At 34.5% G+C, this 9,801-nt stretch overlaps 1 long non-coding RNA gene across 2 annotated transcripts in view; it reads right to left on the reverse strand.

Moving 5' to 3' along the window:
- LOC116098199 overlaps window positions 1-5,517 on the reverse strand; it is a 53,982-nt gene extending 48,465 nt beyond the window's left edge. For both annotated transcript variants that reach the window (XR_004121740.1, XR_004121739.1), the window contains exons 1-2: window positions 5,398-5,517; window positions 4,490-4,520 (exon numbers count right to left, since the gene is read on the reverse strand). This is a non-coding gene — a long non-coding RNA (uncharacterized LOC116098199). The remainder of the gene's footprint in view (window positions 1-4,489; window positions 4,521-5,397) is intronic.
- Between the last annotated feature and the right edge of the window lie 4,284 nt (window positions 5,518-9,801).

Consider the following 9,801-nt stretch of genomic DNA (forward strand, 5'->3'; position numbering starts at 1 on the left):
TATTTGTACACTTATGATATCTAACATTGGTAAAGTGCCCACATTTCAAAAGTCTTTATCAAAGAATAAGTGCTACAAGTTTTCAAATGCAAGAAGATTCTTACATAATGATGGAATAACAGATAAAAATAGAGATGAAGATAAGGCAAATGCATCAGGAAAAAGTTTAGGTTTTTTTTTTTTTTTTTTAAGTGAGACTTCCAAAGGCAAGAAGATATCAGAACAGGCTGGGAAAATATTACCTTGTTTCTTCTAGTATGAACAAAAGCTAATATTAAAAATCAGACATTAGTAATTATATTTCTCTCTCAATTTTCCTTTTTGATATTGAATACTTATTAAAGAGAATACAAATAATTGGGAGATCATAACTTCTTAACAATGAGTAGTTAGAAATTTTAGAAAATGACCTGGCAGGGAGCTTGCCTAGTGTAAAGGAAATATAGACTATGTTGTAAAAGAAAGTCAGTATAAGGTCCAGCTAACATCAAGGGACAAGTAACAGATACCAAAATTGCAATTTTGGGGAGTATTTCTGTCCAGTTTTTAAAATGATATATTTGTACATAGATTTGTATATATTTTAAAGAGAAATGTGTTTAATTCCTATATTTCTTTACCATGTAATAAAGCCAACAATAAAACACAATTATTAGTTCAGTGTTGTAAATTTGTATTATCATACCTGTGTTATGGACCACTGAAGCACCAAAAATTCCTTATAAGACTTTACCACTAATTCTGTATAAGGAATGATGTGTTTTCAATTATATGTGACATTGTTATATTGAGTGAGGACCAATTGTAGCCTCATCATACTCATTTGAGTATTAAGCATTACATAAGAATTAGTACAAAGTTTAACAAGGCATTGTCTTGTGATGCTCAACCTTTGTTTTCCTGTTAAATGGTTCTGGAATCAGTTTCTGAGTGTATCTGTAAAAAGATGACCTGAAATAAATCAGTAAGGTATAAGGCTAAGATATAAAGAGGTCTAAGAGGAAGGTAGGGCTGGCTGTATTTTGCTTTCCTGCATTAACTCTCTATTAGTGAGTGCATTTATTCTGTTGCTTCCTCTACTGTCCCCATCAATTGTTACATCAGAATATAGTCTTTATGGTCTTTGGCATAGAATAAAGTCCAGCACTTCTTCATGAATATTCTAGGTCTTTTGTGACATATCTTGACTCCTGAAGAGTTCAACCCCATGAATTCAGCAACAACCAAGTTTTCAACCTCTTCAGTGGTAACACGGCTCCTTTATAATTTATTTTTATTCTGTCAGTTCTGTTTCTCTGGAGAACTCCAACACAAATTGTGGTTCTAGGAAAATTATGAAAGAAACTGACTACAGGGTCTAGTGGTAACTGAAGCTGGCTCTCTAATTCAAGTAATTTTCAATTACCAAAAAATCTTCCTGGCAGCAGAGAAAATTAAAAAAATAAAAATCTATTATGTAGGCTATTTGGCAAACACAAAACGTATTTGATAGTTTTATTAACTGCATTTAAAATCAAACAATTTAGTTTCACTCTATATACAACTCCTGGATATCTGGGGGGAAGAAGGGAGGGTAATAGTGGTGTTGGAGCACTAATTCTAGCACTACTAGATAAAATAAAAAGAATGTGAATGAGTTCAGATATGAAATGCCCCATTTTTTTTTTTTAGATATTTTCTTTATTTACATTTCAGATGTTATCTCCTTTCCTGGTTCTCCCTCCGAAAACTCCTAATTCCATCCCCCCTTCCCCTGTTCACCAACCCACCCACTCCACCTTCCCTGTACTGGCATTTTCCTACACTGGAGCATGGTGCCTTCACAGGACCAAGGGCCTCACCTCACATTGCTGTTCAACAAGGCCATCCTCTACTACAAATGTGGCTGAGGCCATGGGTCCCTCCATGTGTACTCTTTGGTTGGTGATTTAACTTCCCCTGGGAGTTCTGGGCATTACTGGTTGGTCCACATTGTTGTTCCTCCTATAGGGCTGCAAACTCCTTAGCTCCTTTGGTCCTTTTTCAAGCTCTTTCATTGGAGACCCTGTGTTCAGTCCAATGGTTGGCTGAGAGCATCCACCTCTGTATTTTGTCAGGCACTGGGAGAGCCTCTCAGGAGACAGCTATGACAGGCTCCTGTCAGCAAGCACTTGTTGGCATCCACAATAGTGTCCGGGTTTGGTGACTGTATATGTGATGGATCCCCAGGTGGAGCATTCTCTGGTTGGCCTTTCCTTCATTTTCTGTTCCACATTTTGTCCCTGTATTTCTTTCCATGGGTATTTTGTTTCCACTTCTAAGAAGGACCAAAGTATCCACACTTTGGTCTTCCTTCTTCCTGAGCTTCATCTAAAAACCCCCATCTTTTAGTTTGTGTAAACTATCTAAATCTTTCTAAGAGTATCTTGAAAGAGAATCTTCTCTCCAGCAGCCTCAGGATTGAAGGTATTAATAAAGTGAATCTTTATAATATCATTGGCTAACTTACTCTGTGAGTCTAGTTCCTGGCCCCAAAGATATTACAGTTTAAGTGAAATCACTGATTAGAAGAGTGTGACCCAATAATTTTAGATGGAATTATATGGGATGGTCTTGATGAGGCTGAAGTTATTGAACAATTTAATTCTTTGGGCTTTAGTTTTCCTATGGAATTAGCACATACCCCTGCCTCAACATTCCAAGTTTGATACTCTCTCTAGATAGATCAAGATGCAGGATCAATTTTGCGATTATTTTAAATCTCAGCCATTCATTCTTGTCATGAGTGACTGCTGTCTGAGCCAAAACACTGTCATGTTGGGCCATTCATCTGTGCCATCTTGGAAAAGACTGTTGCTACTAGGCTTCACATCCTGTCAGAGATGGGCAGACAGGGTCAAGAAACTCTCATCAGAGTATCCATCTGCTCTGTACTACATGTTGTACACAACTCTGCCTTAATTATAAGACAACTTCTGAGTGGAGCTACAGTGTTTATTCTGAGTAACTAAGGGAGAGAGCTTCATATGAATTAATAATGGGAGGTCCTCATTCCTGTTCAAGAAACTCTTTGCAGGTATGTGCTTCAGGAAAGGAGCACCCATAACTTCCTTAGTCATTCCTTTCTACAAAGTAAGCCCAATAAACCTATTGTTTTTCTAAAATGAACTTTGGAAAACTTGTACTTTGGCTTATCCATTCATCATTGGTAACTCAGGAGAAAGAAGGCATTTTAGCAATAATCCCATGGACTCATCATTCAGTGTATAAGCAGAAAGTAGACACTTAGATTTCAAAAATATTCACCTTAAAAAATAATTAGAAAATTCAAGAGAAGGGCAGAATTTTCAGCTAATTATGAAGAGTCCTTTAAAAATTACAAATACTCAAACTAAAATGTCACTTTAATCAATTGATAGATTCTCTTGGGCTAGAACTCCAACATAGGAGCTTTATTGGACAGATGTTGGATTTTCTTCAGTATTGACACAAACTTAATTATTACTTTATGCACCAAGAATGAAGGGATCAGAGATAAAACCTGCCTATGGTATCAGATATGATGAAAATCTTTAAGCCAAAGGAACCTTCCCATTATAATCAGATTCTACATGACCAACACAAGTAGTAAATGTAATAAGTTAACAATATAAAGTATAACAAAATATCTTATAAGTTAACAATAGATGAAATGAAAGGAATTAAGGACAGGAAATTAAAGAGATACAAGTGTGAGTATATGAGTATATGTACAAATATTTATGCATGTATGTAGTGGTCATTGCATGTACACATCCAGGCCATGGCATGCATGTGGAAGTCAGAAACAGTTTGAAGGAGTTGGTTCTCTACTTTCACTATGTGGAATCCTGGGATTAAACACAAATTGTCAGGCTTGGCAACAAGAGCCTTTACCTGCTAATCCACCTTACAGGCTTTCAAAACTTGCTACAAACATGAATGTGAAAAGTAGAAAACAAAAATGATAAGTGATTTTTTAAAAAAATTCATAATTGCTGAGAATATTTTAAGGAAAATGAGAATATAATCCAAAGGTAAAATACAGAAAATAAAATGAATTCCTTAAAGTTGTAAGTCTGAATAATAAGACTTTTAGAATAACAAAATGAAAGAAGTATGAAAATACATCGTAGGAGTGTAAAAAATATCTGACAGCCTGAGATAAATATTCTTTTATGGAGTCAGGCTGAAAAGCAGCAAAGTGAACTCAGTGAGACTGATATGGGGAATTTCAATGATATCAAATGAAAAGGATAAGTAAAGAAATGGATGGAATAAATAGTAGCTAAAGAGCTTTGAGAGAAATGCATTATCCAAGATTCTTATGTCTGACCAAGTCACTGTCTGGGTTATAGGACATAGAAGGTATATTTTTAACTATAGAAAGAGTCTGAAAGCATTGTATTCATGCACATTTACTAAAATGTACTAATTCAACTCAAAGTAGAAAATAAATTCACGTTAGAAGATATTAAAAAACTAGACTCACATTTTCACACCAAAATTGCAAGAAAAGACATCTGAAATAAAAAATAAAGTTTGTTGAATTCTTACCATGCAATTTGTTAACTCTTATATTAGAAAATAGATTTGATATCATAGCAGGAAAAAAATAAAGCTCCAATATTCAGCCCAGAAACAAACCTTATAAAAGGGAAAACGTGTTTTATCAAAAAGTTAATACTTGAGTGATATTACCAATAATATACAACTACATATCATTTAGTATAAAAAGGGTGTAAAACATGACCTGACCTGTAGCCATAGACCAGTACACTGACAAGAACAAATCTAAAATCTTATGAAAATGCCATCTTATTTACTGTTATATTACTTGAAGAGACACCATGACAAAAGCAACTCTTATAAAAGACATCACCTAATTTGGAGATGTCTTTCAGTTATAAGGGGTTAGTCTATGATCATCATAGTGGGAAGCAAGAGAGAGAGAGAGAGAAAGAGAGAGAGAGAGAGAGAGAGAGAGAGAGAGAGAGAGAGAGACTTTTCACCTCCTCCAAGGCTACCCCTCCTAATCCATCCGCATTAGTTCAACTAACTAGTAACCACCCATTCAAATACATGAGCCTATGTGGGTTATTCTCATTCAAAAAACCTCATTCTACTCTCTGGCCTTCAAATCCATGCCTTAATGCAAAATGCATTTAGTCCAGCTCAAAGTCCTCATAGCCTTTCTCAGTCTCCACACGGTTTAGAAGTCCAAAGTTTCCTCTGAGAGTTAAGACAATCTCTTAACCCTCTCTAAGCCCTGTAAAATGAAAAGGCAATTTGCATACTCCAAACATAAAATGGCACAGAATCTCATTCCAAAAATAGAAGAGGTGAAGTGTTGAGGAAAGCCTGCATCGAAGCAAAACAGCAATCCAACAGGAGAAATACCAAATTTTATACTTCCATGTCCGATGGCAAAATGTTCTCTAGATCTCCATTTCGTCGACTGTAACTCACTTCTCTCTCTTGGACCGGTTGTTTCTACAGCCTATCAGAGGCCCTTCTTGGCACGCGTCTAATGGCTCTGGCAACTCCAACATTGTGAGGTCACTAATGAAATCCAAGATTCACCTCACAGCTTTGTGAAATAGACTTTTCTGTCATTCGTGCAGGAATAACATGAAAGCCATGAATAGTATAGAATCATATGCTGTTTGCTGGGGATGGAAACTGGCCTCCTCTTTGAATTATATTTGTATTTCCTTTGCTACTTATGCTTTTCCTTAATATGTTTTACAAGTTGAGATCACAGCTGTGTGTCATTTTGCCTTTCAGGGGGACACCCTTCTCTTATTCCATTTAAATCAGGCGTTTCATGAGACTTTTATCTGCTTTAGCTCAAAGATCCAACTTTACATTTCCTGGTGCTCCATTATTTCTCAAACGACCTTTTGAGCTTATTTGTCCTGCTCGCTTTTCTTCATTGTAGATCTGGATAAGAGTGTTCACTAATAACTACATGGCACAGCCTGTCATGAAATATCCTCTGACAATAATACTGCTACAGAAACCTTCCATTTATTATTGGGAATATGTTTAGGGCAAAGGTAAAAAGCAACTCTATTCTTTGCAGAAATAACACAAAAGAGGCCTCTCAGCCAGCCAATTAGATTATATTCTTACCTTCTGAAACCTCTTGATCTGGGTCACCACAATTCATATCACCCTCAGAATCACTGTCTTTCATGCTGCTACTAGGATAGCTTATTAAGCTCCACTTAAAGTGTTTACCTGCTTTTCTAATCTGTTTTTTTAATGTTCCATCAATGTGAAGAGATACAATGACAAGAGAATCCTTAATTTAAAAAAAAAAAAGCATTCATCTGGGGGTTTGCTTACACTTTCAGAGGGTAATTCCATGATTCTCATGGTAGGAAGCAGACAAAATGGTACTAGTACCAGATTACACCTCCTAATTCTTCCCAACAGCTCATCAGCAGTGATCTAGGCATATAAATATATCAGTTCATGACAAGGAATTCCCATTCAAACCATCAGATATTGAAATTCTTCAATTTTTTTTCCCAAACAACACCAATGTCAGAGTTGTCATAAAAATATCCCAGTCCTTGCTAACAACTTCTATCTTAGTTCCTGTTCTATCACTGTCAAGAGACACAGCTCAAGTCAATCATATTTGCATACTCCCCACTATAAAATCCAATTCTTAAATATTCAGACACTTAAGATTTTCCAAGTACAAGAACAGTGACAGATAGCATCATGAAAGACAGAAATTAAATATATATACAAATGAAAATGACACTTCATAAATTTAACATAATTTAGAAAATAAACTACAAAATATGGTATATTACAATATTTGAACAAAGTAGATTAAATCTATAAATGGTCAAGGAACTGTCAAAAGGCATTAGATTACACATGTATTTTTACCAGATTCTGTCAAGGTTTAATCATATATAAATAATCATTTGCCAAGTAACACACCAAAAATTAATAATAAAGGCAAGCATGAGATTGCACACGTGAGATTGTTTCATGGGTACAAACAAACTTGAGCCAACTCGAGACATTTGTCCTCTGGCTTACAGATACACCATAAATTAAATTAATGTAAGATTATCTGTCAATATCTATCTCTCATCTATATATATTGAAATTCATTGAGCAGAAATCTGTTATGGAAATGTTACACACCTGTAAGAGCTTTTAAGGTAAATTTATTACATGATCTCTTTCTTCTGAGCCTGTATTTTGAATCAAATCATCTAGTAGAATTTCTAAGCATCAATACATTTTGACATTGTCTAAAAGATTCTACTCAGCAACCGGTTTCAAGGTCATCCACTTTAGGCAGAAATTTCCCCACAAATTTAAGATTCCATTATTGAAGAAAAAAATCACATTCTGTTATTTCCCCTCTGCTGAGATGGAGATAATTTTCATAAAGCTTTTCACATTTTCACAGTGCTAGCATCTTATATAAAATTAGGACTAAAGAGTCATATGATACATGATACATAAAGTGGATAAGAAAAATAAAGTCTGTTTATTTCAGATGCTTCTATGTGGATATATACATTCAAAAATGTATCATTTATAACTCTGTTATAATATACTCCATTATCAGTGTCATTAGTTAGAAATATTAGTTATTTATGATTCTGTTGTATTTCATTTTTTTAATAAATACTTGGAGGTTCTTTTTGTCTGATACAAACATGACTCCAAAGCACACCAGAGAGGCCACAAACACAGCTGCTATGTTTTATAGAGTAACCAAAGACATTCAATAGAGTGATTGCTTTTTCCTATTATATATTATTTCACAGTGCAAAATATATGCATTTTCTACTGCTGCATAGCAAAGCTCTCTCTCATCTATTCAGAGCTCCTGCGTACCATGAATTGCTATATTCATAAATCTGTGTTTTCTTAACACGCTTCTGTGAATTGATTTAGTTGTGTGCAGCAACACATTCAAACATCCTTGTCACTTCAGATAGTATGTATCATTAACAGGGTAATTGAAATAATAAATCTGTGAGCACCCTTAAGATTTCAAGAATATATTATGGGATATAGAGCTAACAAATGATAGAAGTGATTTTTCTTTTTTTGACCCCACTTTCATTGTTGTTAGCAAAAGTAAAACTTTATGCTGATGTGCAGATAAAAGGATGCTCATAAAAATGTAAAAAGTCATCATTTGCCATTACATACTACAACAATATCCATAAATCAGTGGAAAAATTCCATGTGGTACTGTGTGAATACAGCCAAGCACATTAATGCTTCTGAAACTCGGGGTAGGGTGGTCTTTACAGAATTCCCTCACCAGGCACAACGATTTCATCTTTTCAGTGAGCAGAACCATTGAATGAGTAGGCTTTAATGTTTTCAATAGCCTACTCTAATATGATAGTTGTCACAGGTTAATGGTGATTAGTTATAGATTTCAAAAAGTTGAAAGAGGTGAAATAATAATAAGTCTTCTTCTAAGGTGTACTCAAATGTCTTAGGCATGGATTTATGTCATTTTTTTTATAGAGTGCTGATAATTTCAAAAAAAGGGGTAAATGAAAAATTATTTTTTCTTTCATATATTTTACAGTAAACAATATTAATCAAAATAACCATTCTTGACAAATAAGTTGAGAGTAATTATTATCAAGAGGATTTGTGATCTTAATAAAGGCAATAAAAATGATCTGGAAGCTGGGAGGTGATGGCGCACACCTTTAATTCAGGACTTGGGAGGCTGAGGCATGGGATTTTCTGAATCAAGGCCAGCCTGGTCTACAGAGTTCCAGGATAGTCAGGGCTATAAGGAGAAGCCCTGTCTCGAAAAAAAAAAAAAACCCACCAAACAAAATAATCTGAAAAACTATATTAACAATTAAAGGGAAAATAAAATATATTGGCTGAAAAACCATTGCTAGATTTGAAAATGGATTATAAATTCTCTATAATTGAATCAAGTAGTTATTGTCATAGTAAGAGACATCAATGAAAGAATGAAGAACACACTTTTTTTTAGCTGTTCTGTAAAATTATTGAAGTATATGCATTATATAAATAATAATTTCAACAATAAAAAGACCCAAATTCTGATGTAATATTTCTTCTAAAAATAACTGTGAGAGATATTAAGGACAATATGTAAAAATGGATTAAAAACACCAACTAAATACTTTTAAATAATATCTGGGGAAGAATGTTCTTTTTACATATCAACATCTTAGCCATTGCTTGGGGTAATTTTAAAGTAACATTAGGAAACTAGAAGGCATTCCATTAACATAATCCTGAGCAATATAAGAGTGCTTAAAAAATTCATAAGGGAATATGTGCACTTTTACTAAGTATTTCCCCTGAGGAGAAGTGATTAAGTGTCTCTTTATTCTAGATATCGTGTCTACAGCTGACCAATGAAGCAATACCATCTAAGTATAGACTAGTGAATCAGTGAGCATGATATAACTTCCAGAAATATTGGTGAAGTTTTACTCACCAAAAGTATGTATACCATTTGCTGTAACAATGTCAGCAGGAACTCTATAAGGAGTGAAAATTTACACATGTGTCATCCATAGCAGTCCCTTTCCAACTTTGAAATGGTTAAGCAGATGAACATCTCATCTTCCCAGCAACTACTACTGTTATTATTGTCTTAGGGAGTACTTACCGATCTATATCGATTTGTGGGGCTTTTGGGTCTTTCCTTTTAGTTCCTTTGTATTTTTTTTCTGTGTTTTTGTTGTCATTGTTTTATCTCCAGAATATTAACAATTCAAACAGAATAGTGACACAATACTACAAATAAAT

The sequence above is a fragment of the Mastomys coucha genome, unplaced genomic scaffold, assembly GCF_008632895.1.
Source record: "Mastomys coucha isolate ucsf_1 unplaced genomic scaffold, UCSF_Mcou_1 pScaffold20, whole genome shotgun sequence".
In the NCBI taxonomy this organism is placed as follows: Eukaryota; Metazoa; Chordata; class Mammalia; order Rodentia; family Muridae; genus Mastomys; species Mastomys coucha.